Source organism: Brienomyrus brachyistius, chromosome 7, assembly GCF_023856365.1.
Source record: "Brienomyrus brachyistius isolate T26 chromosome 7, BBRACH_0.4, whole genome shotgun sequence".
Lineage (NCBI taxonomy): Eukaryota > Metazoa > Chordata > Actinopteri > Osteoglossiformes > Mormyridae > Brienomyrus > Brienomyrus brachyistius.
In genome coordinates this window covers 28,492,587-28,510,004 of record NC_064539.1, presented here as the reverse complement: position 1 = coordinate 28,510,004, position 17,418 = coordinate 28,492,587, and the positions used below count along the sequence as shown (strand labels likewise).

Genomic DNA, 17,418 nt, shown 5'->3' with positions numbered 1-17,418 from the left:
TCCCTTTTAAAATGATTCAATTGACATATTTTGCTGTTCTGTGTAATTGTTGGAATGTGTCGTTGTAAATAAAGGATCCGCATAACAGTACGTACAATCTGATGGCAATCACCGCTGCAATAAATGCAGTGTAGATAAAAACCACTACACTGCACTGAGTTTCCGATCTAGATAGCAAAGTCCATTTTTTGGAGGGGGGAGGGGTGCGGGAAAAGTCTCCCCTCCCCAGATTAATGAAAAATTCCAGTTCATAAGGACTTATAAAGGTTTATTCTCCAGGGAAGATATTCTTCCATTATGGAAACATAACATTTTCCAGGGTGATTTAATAGGGGGCGCGGGGTTTGAGTGAGATTTCTGCCCCCCTTGTCCCACCCCATTTTGGACATCCACATGCTTTTAGAGCCACTTGTGAAAGCTCTGGGCGTTAGCCATAGCACTCGATGCTAAATATATACAGGAGTGACAGGACAGGTGGACAGAGTCCTGCTAGATACTCAATTGATGAATCCCAGGGGTCAAAATAAATTTGGGGTGCCAGGGGGGTGGGGGGCGTGGGGTATGCATCTGTGTTTGGTGAGGAGTGAGACAGGAGACACACACAATCTAAAGGGGGGGCTGGTGCCTAAAGCCAGCTGGTCTGGCTTGATTTCTTTATTTCCTTTTTTCTTCTTTCATTTCTTTTAATTTTTTTTTTGTTTATGTAGATTTTGTGACTGACGTGGCCCACAGCAGGTGCTGAAGGGCTTAGCTTCCAGGAGAAGCAAGACAAGGCACTGGTAAGTCCTGCGGAGGAGGCACACGCTGCAGCCCGGAGCACACGGTCTCAACACGCACACTCAGGGTCAAGGGCTCTTCGGGAGCGGACGGGCACGCCAAGGGCGAACGGACGGCAGGCCCAAAAGGAAAAAAGCCGTGAAATTTTCTGGGACACTGGGATGAACGACGGAGCAAAATTGCTCCCAGCTTGAGAATTATTAGAAGTTCAGTAAATTGAGTCAATCGGTGGACACTTCCTCAAATATATCTTTGATATCTATATTGTTTAATTTATCGTTTATACAATATTCTCGGCTGATTAGAAAACATATACCTTCGATATGTTGACTGTTAGATACCATTGCTTACCCTAGTTTTTCTGAAAACCTTAATTGTGTATCTATAGTGTGAAAGATGATAAAAAGATAAATGTCTACTTACTGAGAAGCTAGATTTTGGCTAAATCAATTCACTTCGACTAAATTATCTTATTATTAGTGTTATGCAGCATTGCCGCAAGTAGTGAAAAAGATCATCCGTCTATCCATCCATCCAGTCAACCATCCATTATCTATATTCTGTTATCACTTTGCTACTTAATAAAGAGTTAGGTAGTTAAATTATGAGCATTTTGTTTATAAAGAGTATTGATGTCCAAATATGGGCATTTTGGGGTCTCCTTGTGAAGCCGCCAGGGGCTTTGCTAGCATCTTGCAGCTCGGTGATTGTGCCGTTTGAAGGGCCGGCCTCGTGTTTGATTTCTCCAGATCAGAAGGTGTGTCGTCAGAGCCAAACAGCCTTGAAAGAAAGGTCAGGCTCCAGCCTGTCGGGGAAAGAGGGAGTGGAAGGGCAGGCATGTCCCGATTCACAATGCCGCAACACAAGTGCGAAAGACACTCCTGCCTCCCGTCATGGATGTACAGCACATGCAGCTTGCTTCTCGACTTCACCTGAAGCAACTCTTTCTTTTTTTTAAACTTCCCTTCTACATTTAAATGGTTTTCTGAAACGTATATAAAGAATAACCTGTGTGGATTTCTTTCATGTCATTTAGATTTAAATGTACGTAAACTCGCGTTTATTTGTTCAACGGGAAAGAGGCAGACTGGTCAGCATCACAGCGGTCGAGCCTCAGTGGTCTGTGGCCTCGGGGTAAAATGCAAGCAGTTGCTGAATTGCAGAGTGTATGAAACAAACTCAGAGACCCTGATCTAGTTGGAATGTTTTTTCATTACGGTGTACTGATGAAAAACATTTAATCTCATTTGGAATACGCTTTATTATTACGCCTGACAGCTTTCCTCAGTAACACATGGACACACAAAGATCACTTTGTTCTGAATTTGAGAATAATATTTGAGAATAATATTGGTTGTCTCAAATACGTTTAATTTAGGTACCGGTTTTATCACAGACATGTAAGATTGCATTTACTGAAATGAATTCCAAAGAATCACATACGAATGTATAAAAATGTTGCTTATATTTTTGCGAGCATCAAATAAGCATCAAAGAAGCATGAAATCTCTTTTTTGGGCTTAATTTCACATTGGTTATGTAAATGGGGTTTTAGCTGTACAAAGGAAAGGCGTTTGCCTGTCACCAGTCGTTCAATAGGACTAAATTTGTGGTACTGGTAACCTGTAGCAGAGCGGAGTGGGATAATTGCCACAGGACCTAGGAGTCATTTATGCTAGGCTATTGCTAACCTGACTGGTGGTCAATGCTCACCCTTGTGCCGGTGAGGCCCCTGGGGTCCTACGGTTGGATTTAGGCGTCCCCTTAAAGGCCTGTCAGGGGTGGCGGTGCTTGGGGGAGGGGGTTACATGCAAGCAGCAGCACAGTATGCTCTCAGTGCACCGCCCGCCCCAGCACGGACCCCACCTTGCCTCGTCCTTTAATTTTGCATGAGGGACAATTTGCTTCCCTATACCTCCTTGACCCAGGCGCTGGGAGTGGCCGACCTGGAACGCTACTGCGTAGAAACTCCCTCCCCCCGATACAATCTCTGAACGAGCTCCATCAAATGAAGCAGGGCCCGGTTTGCGTGCGTGCGTGTGAACCGTACTTAACGCTGCCGAGAGATAAGCCATCTAACGATGTCACAGTTACGCTTGTAAGGAACGCTTTACATTTCCCTGCGCTGAACACTTTGACTAATCTAGAGAAGACCAAATACAGAACTTTAAGTTTTGGGGAAGTAGGTTTTTTTATGCTGTGTCCATACTGAGCCTAAAAGGGTTCATCAACAATTTTATAAGCCGGCACGATGCCATTTGTTTCTATGATTCACTTCTGAATCATGAATGATCCTTATTTGAAGTTTTTTTCTCAAAAGAAAAAAAAAAAGTTGCATCCAGTTATATAATGCTTGTTCTGGAACTCTGTGTCCTAATCTAAAGTTAATATAACGGTGGTATTCACTGCGGAAAATCAACCTCTTAATTTTACCCCCTGTATTAGGCTACACAGCTAAATCAACAAATTCGTTATGTGTAATTCACCAAATTACTTTACTTTTTTTTTTTTTGATCTTTAACGGTGGACCGATTATTAACAAATAGCTTTGGACTGCAGAGTACCTTCCAGAAGGCCAGAGTACTTGTAAAATGGAAGCTATGTAAGGTGCTTTAAAAGGGTGTAACATGTACGGAAAATACAACATGCTGGTGAAAACTGCCAATAAAAATGCAAACATTCAGGAAGCCGATGTACCTGTCTGGTGCTCGTCTGTAGCATTTAAGAACAACACCAGAAAGTGTTATACGTATAAAGCAGACTGAGATTTTGGTTAATTAGGTAGTATTCAGCTCAGGCTGAGATTTGATCATGTGAATGAAAATGAACCTAAATACCTTTTTATTCCTCTTGAGAAAGTAATGCACTGCTGGAGCAGAGAAAGGATTTAGAGCACCCCGTCAGGACACACTCGGTATTACACCACACCTATTGTCTGCCAGTCAGGAAAAAAAAAATGTTTTCACAGAAAACAGCAGCGCAAAATAAGTGCGCTTTTATATGCAAATAGCGTAAATTTGTGCCGTTTTAAGTTCTGTTCCATATGAATTAGCTGGGCGTGGGGCGTCTTGAGCGAGCGGGATGTAAGGAGTGACACCGGAGATGACATTGGCCCTGTCAACTCAAACGGAAGGGGACTTTTGCGCGGCAGCGCTTCTGCGCTGAAACCGGAGCAGTGTCGCAACAAAGGAAAGCATGTTTTCCTTCTTGTGCTTCATCTATAATGGATCAAAGGTGTAGCGTTCGGGCTGTTTGCTCAACCAAATGTCACTCCTCCGAGGAATTCTACGCCAACCCATAAAAACAGCCTCAGCCCGGGACGTTTTAAAGTCCATTTCCAACAGAACATGGATTTGAGTTCAGAGGCCCAAACTGGACATTATTACATTCGCATCTGCTCCATCTACGGCAAAATGACATTTCCTGCAACAATTATATAAGCCTCAAGTTTTACATAGAGGATGACAGTGGTTGTTTCATTGTTTAAAAATATGCATGTAAATATCACCCAATAGCTATATTTAAAAGACCGTCAATAAATAAATAAATAAACACTGGAAAAAGATTTTCCTCCAGCACCATTCCAATTATGACACATTCAAAATGCAATTTATACATCCATTATAAAGGTATTACATGTAGCAAACAGAATACCAGAACATACACGAGATATAGAATATATATTCTCGTCTTCATCTGTTAGCAGATTTCTGTAGGAAGTCTACTGGTCCTCTAGAGTCTTTCCATGTAAATGTGTGAAATGATAATTATATATCTCCACATGGCTACCTCGTGGCGCAATCTGTCTCCACCAGTGCCAGGAGCAGAAAGAGTCGCATGCTGGTTGCCAGTCACCAAGTAATGTTATTTTTATTTGGCTCAGGCTAAAGTAATAGTGCCCCCACATAGTCGAATAAAGAGTGCATGGAACAGAAGGGAAAAAAAATCCTGCCTTACACAAACATGAGGAAAAAGAAGAAACAGGAGATTGAAAACATCTCAAAAGTGTCTGGGACGGATCTCTAATCTGAGGCACATCTTGACATATTTACCTGTGCAGCAATTCTCTGGAGAAGTGTGTGCATAAGATGATGAAATCATTTGTGACAACCAAATTGCACGTTTCGGGTGATTACCGCTCACAGCACTTCACAGGGAGCTTTGTCCGGGTGCTCTCCTGGTGTGGAGGAACCGGTGACGGGGTTCCCGTTCTTTATTTTCCAGAGATTTCTGCAGCAATACCAGCGAAAGTCGAGCACCCAGCACAAACATGACCCACCCCTCTAAGTTGCTCTTCAAGAACAGTTATTACCAGACCTAATTAAATCAGCCCCCTCCCCCAAGTTTATATAAAGTGACATATCAAAATCTTGCAATTGTTTAATTGTTTTTTTTTCCTTGCTAATTACAGAAAATAATTAATTTCTTTTTAGGTTTTCACCCAACGATGTTGGCTGTATTGTGGGATAGATGCTAAATGGAGAGATCTCCTTGGGGTAGGGATTGGGGGGGGTGGAGGGAGTTTTGCTCAGAAAATGTACAGCTGAACATGCATTAAATACCATATTTCACGTTCACTCCATTCTGGACTGATGAAGAGTTTCCTTGAACAGTGAATCTCAGAGATTCCACGCTGGCCACCTATTTCATTTCATTACGGCGGCTCACATGAATATGTGAGACCCTTCACAGCATTTGAGTTGTCATGGAGCTCCCTACTGTTAGGAAGAGCCAAAGAAGAGTTGGATCTTGGGCATAGAACTTGACGCTTTTAAAAAAAAAAAACAAGCTTGTTGGCTTAATTATATGAGGCACGACTTCTCTGCCCGACTTCTGCCGAGGATGTCAGCGATTAGGCCTGTTTGGCTGATGTAGATGTCAATATGACTGATATCACTGACTAGACCATGATGACTTGCTTATCATTCCACCATCAGGGTGACAGTCTCAGGTCTTCCATTATCACTTTAGCCCCTGCTGGGGGAGGATGGGGGGGGGGTGTGTGGAAGGCAGGGGCTGAATCTCACAAGCAGAATGTCTGTGGTCGGCTGGCTTATTACCATGGGACTGGTCTTGCTGTAGCACATTACACTGATAGACTTTATATAGTTAAGCAACTCTCACGGGAAGTAGCATGGCTAATTATACTCTGTTGATTTCATGTCCTTATTCTGAAACCATACCTAGACCATATATTTATTTCAAGGCTGGGCTCATGAGGTACATAACACCCCCCCCCCCCCAAAAAAAAAAAAAGAAAAAACATGCACCCATTGACCCACCCGACAACAGCTTTAACGAAGGCTGCTGATGTGCGTGATGCCAATATGACAGTCGTATGCTAATGATTACTTATATCTAAAATTTGTCTCCAAGGTGCTGAAACAAACAAAAGGACAGTAAACGGCCTTGAAGCCTCGAAGGCCAGGGGAGGACAGCTGAGTCGCAGTACTGGGGGGGGCGAGGGGGGCGCACACTTGATGGGAAGGGCCGAAGACGAGAGCAAATGAGAGCATGGACGGTAAGATGCGCGTTTTACTTGTTTGCCTGCACGGAAGCGCATTCATACAGTTTCAGTCCGCAGTGTCACCACTGGAGACACATCACAAAAAAACTGCAATAATTACATTATCACACTTTCCATACTATGGTGATTCAGTAGCGGGAAATTATATTAATGATTAAAATGTACCGTTGCATAAAGGTGCCGCTGTTTGTAGATACTTCAGGATCGCATTACAGAATATATTATCTGTGCCCTGCAGATTAGCTTCAATTATTAATTAACTGTTTTCGTTTTAAAAATTCAGTTTGCTGATAAATTCAACAACAAAGTGCACATAACCTGTAGACCCAGTTTTTGGATACATAGTTAGACGATGGTTTCGGATTTTGTTGTTATTTTGAGTATTTATTTTCAGGCATCCACATGCAGAGAAGTTTATTTTTGATTTTATTTTTTCCCAGTGTACTCTCCTTGCTATAAAAAAATATTAATAACCAAAATAATGTTTATCACGTGGCTATTTCTGTTATCATACCCAGATGCATTATCCATACAGTGCAGTAAACAGACAGCAGAACCACCTGCTTTGAACAATACCTATTCTGTCAGAGTTTCACACCGAGCGATTTCATCCTTTGTCAAGGCTGGTCTGAATGAACAAGGTACTTCAGTTAAAAGAGAATACTTACAGATCCCCAACATATGCATGAACAAAGAAGTTTGGACTAAAGACGTTCTTGATTTAACATCTTTATTAGCGATCAATACAATAAAAAAAAAATGTTGACATTTTGTGTTTGCTGTTTGGTAAAATGAATACAATACAGTGTATGCATTTCTAAAGTTTCAAAATTGGTAAAAAAAAAAAAAAAAGTATTACTCTTAAACACAACAGATTTTATAAAATGTAACCTGTTGCGTTCAGTGCATATGGCTATGTCCTGCATATATCCTGACTATATATCTTGTCTGCTGATCTGCCTATAAACATCCCTTAACTGTTATAGATGTATGAAACGTCGCGGTTTGCTCAGCTGGAAAAGAGAGCACGTCTTTGTTTTGGAAAACTAATCGTTTATACCAGATTGGACATGTTCCCTAAAATTGTATTGGGTGAAATATAGTATGGGTTCAATTCATAAATTTTATGAAATTGTCTAAGAGCCCAAAACATAAATCTTTAAAGTTAAGCAAATTAAAATATTTTTTTTAATCTACTTTTAATATAAACTACATCAGCTCAAGACCAAACGTTTCGTGCGACTCTCTGCATAATCGTCGAGCACGTTCCATTATATCGTGATTTCATTGTTCCGAAATTATTAACCGTGGGCTGCAGCCATGCAATCGCTTGCTTACTTTTTATACGCCCACGGCAGTAAATCGCGCAACTTTGTGCGCAGTAAATATGGCAAGTACAGTGGGATCCCGGGTCCATTCAGACGTTACCCGTATTCCGGCCACATGGACTTGAGATAATAAGGCATTAGTGAAGCGCTTCTGTCATTAAAATAGTTGGTGGCCTGAGCCCGCCCCCTTTCAAAAGAGCCAAACTGATTATTACAGCCTGCGCTTGAACAGGGTGAGGGGCATACGCTGCTGGGATTGTGGGAGAGAGCAGGATCAGTCCTCATCCTCATCATCAGCGACCATTCCTCCGGTTTAATCCTTCCTTCCTCGCCATCCGTCGCTACCTCGGCATCTACCGACAAAACGCAAGATTAGTCTTGATATCATTTCAGCCTCTGCTTTTTCCACGTCACTCACTTGAGGTCCGTTTTATGCCTTGCAGGATTAAGTGAGGTTTTGTTTTTGTTTTTTCTTTTTTATTTTTTGCGAGAGGTTTTTTTTTTCTCGCTTTGCGGAGAAGACTTTCCTCCCCCCCACCCCCCCAGACTGAACAGTTTCAGCTGGTCGAGACCCCCGCAGAAACGACCGTGGCAGCTGACACTTACCAGACTGCTTGAGATACATACGAAATAAAGTAAGTAACGAGTCCCGATTGTTATTTCCACATGCTGGACCTTATGACTTATGAACTAGGTGTTGAAAGGATTAGACATTGAAGGGACCAGCCAAGTCTGACACAGGTGAGATGTTTGCCTTTTTGACAGCGGGGTAGCCGCTTTATATTATATAAATGCAGCCGTTTTCAGCAACTTATGAGCTTTTTTAATCGTTAATAGTATCACTGACGAACAAAAAAAAACCCGGATTCCTTTAACTGGAGCAGTTAGACATCGGCTACTGTACGCGAGTCATGGATGTCAGTCGGGAATCGAGGTCGTACTTGTAATTATTTTTTATTATCGTTGCCCTATTTTGTGTTTTCATTCGCAGTACTTCTTTGAAAATAGAATCTTCATAATGTCTAAAAATAATTATTATAATAAATACAAAAGCATTTTATACTCGGTGAACCGGGTCCGCTTAACGCCTTTGAAAACTTTCTAGTGCTTTATGCGACGTTGCGCCGATGCGAAATAAAAGGAAAAGTTAGCGTAACTAAGAGGTGTTGTCCATAAAAGGGGAATATAATACCGACATTAATTTCTGTTCCCTGTTTTAGGCATTTGCCTGTTTAACATAAATTCGGTTCTGTATGTTGGCTAATGTAGCCCAAAAACTGATATACTCAGTATATTTAAAGCTATTGTTTATCTTCAAAATTATAATAATCGATAAGCTGTATATTAGGGTTTTTTTCCCAGAAATTTGGCGTGTTCCATATACGCTTTTGTTTCTTGTTGTTGACCTACTTGAATTTTTTAATGCGTTCATGAAAACTAAAGAAGGATCCTATCGGCGCATGTTGTTCCTGGTAAGAAGACATAATTATGCATTTAAAAAGTGCTTTTATGAATAAATACGAACGCCAAGCAGCGATGGCGAGCTGCCAATATTTCACTGCAAGTCTATGGAGAATTTCCCTGGCAAATACTCGCTTTTCTGCCTGAGCCATCAGCACCTGATCGCATAGGCTGCCCTATGACGGCAATTTCAAGAACTGAAGTCAGTCTGTTTTCCTACTCGTTTTAAATTTGACTTTTTCTGACCAACACTTACAGGGAGAAATATCACTATAGCCCTGCCGTTGCTGGCAGAATGCATTGTGGTTGCAGAGTAAAGATGTTTATATGGAGCATAATAAGTGTAATCCCTGGAGATCGTGCGGTTGAGCACCTGTGAACCAATATCTGACAATTTACGAGTAGATAACTTACAGTATATCGAGTGCGTCCTGTTGGATAGCCTTGGATAGTCTAGTAGAAGCTGAGAAGACAATCAAGTGAAGTTTTTTTGTTTTATTACGTTTACACTGGCTCTAGTGGTGTTCTGGTCCGTGTGAGATCTGTTTTTAAATGAAAGCAGTTTCATTAAACAGTTGAGTCATTTTATGGGGGGAATGGGGGGGGGCGTGAAAGATTGCTCCATTGATTTTTCTAATTTAAGATTACGACAACATTAAGGTTTTATTACGGAAAGCAGAGGAGAGAAAATGAGACCATTTATGGGCTTTCGGGTCTGGAGAAGTTGGGCTCCGCTGCGGAGTCACTCCGCACGAAACAAAAGAGGCGATTCCCATCTTTTGTTTTATTTTCACACTTTCATGAACTGCTTATCCAAACGACGGATTTCACTGTGAATATCTGATGTCACATATATAAAATCTCGCCCTCTAAAATAACGTAGGCCTATATGAGTCACTACTAATAGTTATAATAGCATATTCGTATTCAAAAATGCAGTTTTTAAAGTTTCGTGAATTATGACTTTGGTTTAAATCGGATCAATTTCAGATTTCCTTCTAAATCCTTGGATTGTTATTATTATTATTATGCCGTTATCAGCCTGTGTCGCTTTGTACACTATTGCAAGATCACGACTGGAAGGTTACAGGCGCTTTTATCTGCCCCCCCCCCCTTAACACTATTGCTTTGCTTAATAACCAGCGATCGCGCTCAAAATAGGCAGGGTTTAGTAGCATATTGACAGTCGACCCAATAAGACTTACTGCACATTAATCTGTTTAGATGTAAATTAAACACACAGTGGGCTCCTGAGTACCCGAAACGCCCTAATCCCAAAGTCACGTTAAAACTTTCCGTCTCTCCCCGAGACCTGTCGCCTTGGGTAAATCACGGCGGATTTCGCCCTTGCGATTCACAAAACCCGACAAGCGACAAGCGTGTCTCATTTGCCTCACAAAGACGGGATTAAGGTGGTCTCACGTGTCACCGTGATGGGACATGTTGTCGGGGCATGGCGTGACATCCAGGTGATATTTATAAAGCGGGACAGGCGCGGCTTGCTGCTCGTTCTGCGTCAAGTGTCACTGACACCAGGCTCACCTCCTCTGAAAGCTCTTTTATGGTGTCCAGGTTCATCCCTTCATTTATGGCCTCTGCCCTGCTTTAGGGCATATTTGCTGATCCCGTTTCATGGATTCAAACTGGCCTTGCTGACAATAGATAGGATCTTTTTATATTGGCAGATTTTGAACCCTATCATTACAAGATCTCAAATTATACCAAGAGCACATATCAAGCACTCTAAATGAATTTCTGTACCACCTGTTTCAATATCTCTTCAGATGCAGGTCCAGTTGACTGCCTATGTCTGTTAAGTTAGTGAGGTTAAGGGCCATAAAAATACTAGCATTTTTGCATGCTGGAATTGACCAGGGAGACAGGCAGAGAATGAAAAGCATGAACTGGATGCTTACGGACATGATGGGCCCTGTGTCGGTTGACTTTGAAGCAAGCTAGCAGACTCCTTCGGAGCTGGTTTAACTCTGTGGGTTTCATTACAAAGGTTGCTGTAGCTTGCAAACGAGGGACTTGCAGTGAGACATCTCACTATATGTGTCACATTATCAATCGTCGTGTATTTTATGCAAACTGTTTTTACATACCAGAACTTCGTCAGTTTTGTACTTTAGTATTGTTTTATACCAAGTCCTGAATTATTATAACTTTTTATCTTAGCTATGATTACGTTTAATCATACAGCCCTACATATTCAAGTCAACTATATTTTAACAATTATATCATGCGGTACAGCGATTGTTTTATATATGGGTGTTATCTATAAAATGCTGAAAGTAGAGATTAAATTATTATTGGGACATTTTACTCCAGTAACAGGAAGTGCTTGCATGGCAGGTCATCTAACTCACAAAGTGTGGTGATTTGTATGCAATACATTGGACAATAACCATCCGTGTTTACATGACCTGCAAAGGATCAACAAGAGGAGATATACAGACTGAACGTCACCATCCTCATTGTCTGCTTTTCAAAAGAGAAGTCTTCACTCAAAAGCTTTTGTTGTTTTTCAATGGTAAATATACACAAGTACATTCATATTAATATGCGACTTAGCACAGCATCCCGGCTGTCTCTATCTAGTAATTAACGGTGACGTTCAATAAGTTGTTATTTCTGCCGTAACTGGAGGAGAATGCGGCAGGCGTAATCACCCGGGTATTTCACATCGCAGTGGAATATATCAGGCTTTGATGTTTGATTGTAATTGTAAAAACATATTTCAATATATTTGCATATAATTTGGTGCTCTCGGTATGTGTGTATTTGCGAGTCTCTCTGTGCGATTGCATTGTTTCGTGCTTTTCCCCCTCTTCTTTCTTGGAAGAGAAAGAGGATATGATGTGGTGAAAGATATCGCCGTCTGGCGAGCGTAGTTTAGAAGCCAGGGGTATGGAGCCCACAGAGAGAGGCCGGGCAGACAGGCTGTGTAGTGGTCTGTCGGGGTAGAGTGGAGCTCAGTTTTGTGAGTTAGATTACTGTCCTCTGCTCCCCCCAACCTCAGATTTAGGCTTAAGGCAAAGTTGACGGTTACAGGTCCCTGCATGTGCGAGATCTCTAAGGACTTCAAACATTGGTCAGCCCCACTGCCGCTGCATCAGGTGACCGCGGTGACATCCAATGACAGGCACACACTCTTTCCTGCTTTCGCTCGAGGCCCCTAAGACATTTCTTGGGATTGCAATTCAGCCTATGCACTTACAACCTTGTGCATACTTTTTTTTTTTTTTTTTTTTCCAATGGACATGAAAGTGACCGGGTGTCACGTGTGCGGTGACCGACCCACGGTATGAGCCGACCACTTGAATAGAGCCATATTTGGTCACATCTGAAAAATCCCATGAGAAGACTAAAAGCAAGGTAAAATGCACAAAAGAAATATTTGCGATACCACAAAAATTTAAGCATCCTTACGCTCAAAGTAATTATATTTAGCTTTCATTATTATGTTTCAAGACCCTATTTCCTTGCCCGCATTTTGTCGTGGAAGACCAGAATTTAGTAACCTTACACTACAAACCCTGCCTACCTTTTTAATAAGTACTTTAATGCTGATGAAGTATAGATACACAAAACCAAAACTAAATAACACTCCAGCCTTTAAAAATACCAAGCTGGATGGATGTAGAAGACCGCTCTTATGTGAAAGGGTACGAGAGGCGTGCAGAATCCCTTTGATGCCTTTTGCGTTCCTCCTCCTATCTTCACCTCTCCGTAAACGTCGGGCCGGAATGCCGCACGGCCTGCGACACCAAACACTGGGCCGGCTGTGCTGCTCCGCTGGGGCGGAAGGCGGGCGTCCGGACCACTTCACGGCACGGCGGTCTTTGGCACCTTTGGACATTGCCCAGAACCCAAATATTTTCCAGCAAATGTAATTTATCTTTGTCACCAAAGCAAAAAAATAAAATAAAACGGTCGATTCACCCTATAGCATCATCCGGTGCATGGAGCACAGTGAAAGGCTCTTTATGCTCTTGCAGTGATAATCTAATACGTTTCCCCAAAATGTGTACTTAAAGAGGGTATTTTTAGCAGGCCAGATTCTGCATTTGGCTTCACGATGGAGGGTGTGAGTGTTTCGAGTCGCACTGTTAATTTGGTAAGGGGCCTAAAAGAGGCGCTCGGTGTCGCGTTATCTGTGTGCCTCCCAAAATCGTTACTTGACGCGATTGCCGCTCCTTTTGTTTTCGGGTGTTGCGCGGCCATCTTCATTTCGCAGTGCGGGTGGTGAACATCTCCTTTGATTTTCTTTGAGTTTTTGGCTTCAACCCGGCAAAACAGATAATGGATTTTCGTGAATGTTATCGCCGCTGGAGAAATCTCAGCGATCTCCAGAAAAAGGTTATGAAGAAAGTTAGGGTTAATATTAAGGCCCCATTTACACAGCGATCGCCAAAAGGACATAAGCGTAGCCCCTCCCCCGCCCGACTCCCGCCCCCTCCACCGCTGTTTGTCCTGTTCCCAGCAGATGTAGGCAATATGCTCTGCTGTCACCAGCAGGGTCCAGCTCGTGAAAGGAAGATGTCAGGGCGTGCCGGCCTGGACGTTCTCACGGCCTCCTGCAAGAGTGATGCCGCTGGCTTTATCTGCCCGCTGCAGGACGTGAGTCGCCTCGCTCGTCAGGCCCGGCCGCCGGGTGGCAGGGCTGCCGGCCTCCCGCCGCGACTTCCTGGGGTCTATCTGGTACTGCCGCAGCTGGAGTCTGCCACTGGCAAAACTATACATTTTATCATTTTCATACAAAAGTATATGATATGGGACACGATATGGCAGAAACTTCAGCTTTTCAGAATGTCAGTGTCGGGGTGTAACTTCAGGCTTAGGCGCCGGTTTTGTCAAAAGAAACAACAATTGGCTAAAACTAATGGAAATGTCGTTAAATAAATATGCACATTGACATATATGTAAATAAAGGACGTGTCGTTTTTTTCGGCGTGTGCCCTGTGATAGACTGGCTCTCTATCTGGGGAATTTCCCTGGCTCAGGTCCCCCCCGTGACCCTGCAATGCCGTAGACAGGCGATGAATGGATGATTTTTGATGCTCTTTACACGAGAAAATTGATTTGTTTTGTTTAGCTTTTCCCTAGTTATGTAAGTTTCTAAATACTCAAAAGAATAGTTTAAAAGTAGTATAGAATTAGTATGGAACCTATGGAATGAAAGAATATAGAAGTACTTTATGTAGTAGAGGAGAGCTTATAAGAACCTACCACAGTGGCTTTACATATTGGTTCCTGTGATGTTGCTCATTTTCCTCATACTTTATAGATGCCCAGTCTGTAGAGAGAGAGAGAGTGAGAGAGAGCGAGCAAGAGAGAGACGAAAGAGGAAATTTGCAGCACAGTAACGCATGTATAATTAATGATGGCCGCTGCACTATATTTGAAACCTCAGATCCACATTACACTTCAAGGCTTTCTAGGCAAAGAGCAGATGTGGTTTAGCGCTTCAGGAGACGGATTCTTTTACTGGGAGTCACAGACACGTTGTGGGGGAGAGGGAGGAAAAAACGACCTTGTCCAAATTTTCAGCAAGGCGGAGCCTCCAAGCCTGTTGGTCCTTCACAGAGAAGCCTTGGCCTCCGTCCATCACTTCCTAAATGGGCCTCGGACAGAAATAGTCCGGCCATGAGATGGGGGGGCTGTGTCCGGCCTGCGCATTCTGTGTGCGCGTGAGCCGGTGGAGGGTGGCGGGGGAGGGGGGGGGCTTCTGTCGCTCCACTCGCGTCGTCGTTAGGGGTAAAAAGTTCATTGTTTTATTTTGGGTCCGTCGTTCCTTTTTACGCAGCTATAAATAGTGGAGGTAGACCGGGGAAGCAGGGTGGGTACCTGCCGTCACGCTGGCGGGGACGGGGGGGGGGTTTACAACCAGCCTGGGCTGCTGGCTGTGGGGGGTGGCGTCTCACGTCACGCCCACCCTACTCCCCCCCACCCCGCCGCCGCCGATCGCTTGCTGGGAAGCACTGACACCTAAGTGGGGGAGGCAGGCCTGTTATTAACAGGAGCCCAGGTATCGGCCGAGTCACTTTTATTTTACTCATTATTTTTAATTTAAAAGCATGAATCGTCATTCAGGGCCCCCTGCCTGATCCCTGACTCCTTTACAAATTATAGCTTAATATCGTTTTATGAATAAATACCAAAATAAGCTTTGTGGTCAGTTTGCCTCCCCTTTTGTGTATTTGCATCACAGGACTACGGTTACAGGTATTTTCTGCGTCTTTTTGGTTTGTGTCGCAGGTCTTAGGCTTCGCTTTGGCTCTGACCCCCTTTTGGCCCAGCTTGCATTTAAAATGGGCACTTATACGGAGTCAAGGGGCCCCCAGTCAATGAAAGCAGTCCGCCGCGATGCAGCCTCACGTCTGCTGCCATGCCCTTCCTGCTTCCAGGGGCTGTGGGGGGCGGTTGGTTTTGAAACGTGGATATTAAATTCGGCTCCGATCAGCTGTAGCGGCTCCACGCCTCAGACGAGGACAGCCGGATGCTGAGACCGACCCCATCGAAGCGCTCAGCCCACAGGCTCCTCCCATCGAAGCGCTCAGCCCACAGGCTCCTCCCATCGAAGCGCTCAGCCCACAGGCTCCTCCCATCGAAGCGCTCAGCCCACAGGCTCCTCCCATCGAAGCGCTCAGCCCCCAGGCTCCTCCCACCGGCTGGGGGGCAGATCCTCCCGCTTAATCTGCCGTCCAGCTGGGTACCCAACTGCCGCTGAAAGAAGAGGTTTGACACCATACTCAACACATCACACCTTTGACATCAGAACCTGCATGCATGGGCTTAAATTATGGGATGGATGGAGAGGGGGCTTGTAACACCCTCAGTCACCAGAATTGGCCAATGCAACCCCCCCAGCAATCATGTCCCCCACTAAATTGGTGGAGACCTCAACTCCCCCATTGTTGAATCCAAAGTTACACCATTGCCTATATGCCCCAGGTCCATCTGACAGTACATCAGGTCCGAGGTCCGAACCCAAGGAACCGCGGTTCCTGAACATCTCCGAACACCTGGGTAAAGTTTACCCTGTAAAACGAGTGGCACACATTTATTTATTTAGGCGGTGCCCAAATGGCGGCGGTCGGCGTACCAACGACAGTCTGGCGTCGTTTCCATAGCTACGGCGCCACGCAGCGTGACGGGTTAGTGGGAGTTACGCCTTGCCGTCTCCCTTACTGGCCCCGTCCTTAATTATCCTGCCCTTTGCTTATTTACCGTGCCGTGTGACTAACTCTGTGTGTGTATGGGGGGGCGGGGGGGGGGGGCATAATCTCAATAAGTAGGGCATCTTATCAAAGTGAATGGGAGGCGAAGCCAGAGAACCTTCCGGAGAGGAGATAGGAGCCACTTCGGAAATGCCGAATGGTTTGGGCTCCTTTTCTCCTTGCGACCGTTTCATGGAGCACCATTAACGTGCTTACGCAGGCTTAATTGGATAAGCCTGTCCATTTGTAAGGCTTTTTTTTTTTTTGCGACAAATGTTCCTTTTCTATATTTATAGATATACACACACACACACACACACACACACAATATATATTTTGCACTGTGCCATGTAGCATGTTGATGACCTAGTTCTGAGACCATCAGAGAAACAGGATAAGCAGAATGAAGGGGAGAAAAAAGCCGGCATCTTTCCGTGGGAAGTAAATTTTCAAATCCTATTTTTCCCCTCCTGTTTCGCTGTCTGCTTTTCAGTTTCGGAGACTAATAGGAATAGAAGCGCAGGCAACAATAACAGGGATTATGCTCTGATGCTAGCGAGCCGCATTGGTTAATTACATGTGTAATTAGATGTTTATTTGGCAGCAGAATTAACAGGCTGTGTGGAGAAGTCGGCAGGGTGGAGTGGGGGGGGGGGAGGGGGGGTACGAAACTGGGGTAGCAGTGACCCGAACTTGGGGGGAGTGGGGTGCCTTAAGTATAGTGATGGGTAAAGTTAAACATAAGACAGAATCGGTTAAAATGAGAGAAGAAATATGATTAAAATCTGGCCTTTGGGAGTTCAGAAGATGTGAAGGTTGAGCAAATGAAAAAACTTTGAGTATAGGCAAAGTCTGGCCGGTAATGAGTGACTGAGTGCACCGCCGTTGCTGAGAGACCAGAGTAGGATTGAACCTCTCGATGACTAGCTCAAATGTTGACAAGAAGCTTCTTGGAGTATGAAAAACAATTGATTAAGGTTTGCTACCTTCTGATGCTAGGAATTTTTATTAGATCTGGGAATTTGTTCTGTTCCTGTTATTCAACGCCGTCATCACTCGGCTATAGCGACATGAAAAAACGCACTAGCCATATCGGTGATGT

At 43.8% G+C, this 17,418-nt stretch overlaps 1 protein-coding gene across 8 annotated transcripts in view; it reads left to right on the top strand.

Moving 5' to 3' along the window:
* Positions 1–585: 585 nt before the first annotated feature.
* The window catches only part of LOC125746120 (myocyte-specific enhancer factor 2C-like), a 78,289-nt gene continuing 61,456 nt past the window's right edge, over positions 586–17,418 (top strand). For 2 of the 8 annotated variants that reach the window (XM_049019777.1, XM_049019769.1), the window contains exons 1-2: positions 587–779; positions 6,154–6,298. The gene's annotated coding sequence lies outside the window, so the exon portion shown is untranslated. Of the gene's footprint in view, positions 780–6,153; positions 6,299–7,735; positions 8,374–8,842; positions 9,105–17,418 lie in introns of those variants that run through there. The other 6 variants (XM_049019776.1, XM_049019773.1, XM_049019778.1 and 3 more) reach the window with 6 other exon arrangements.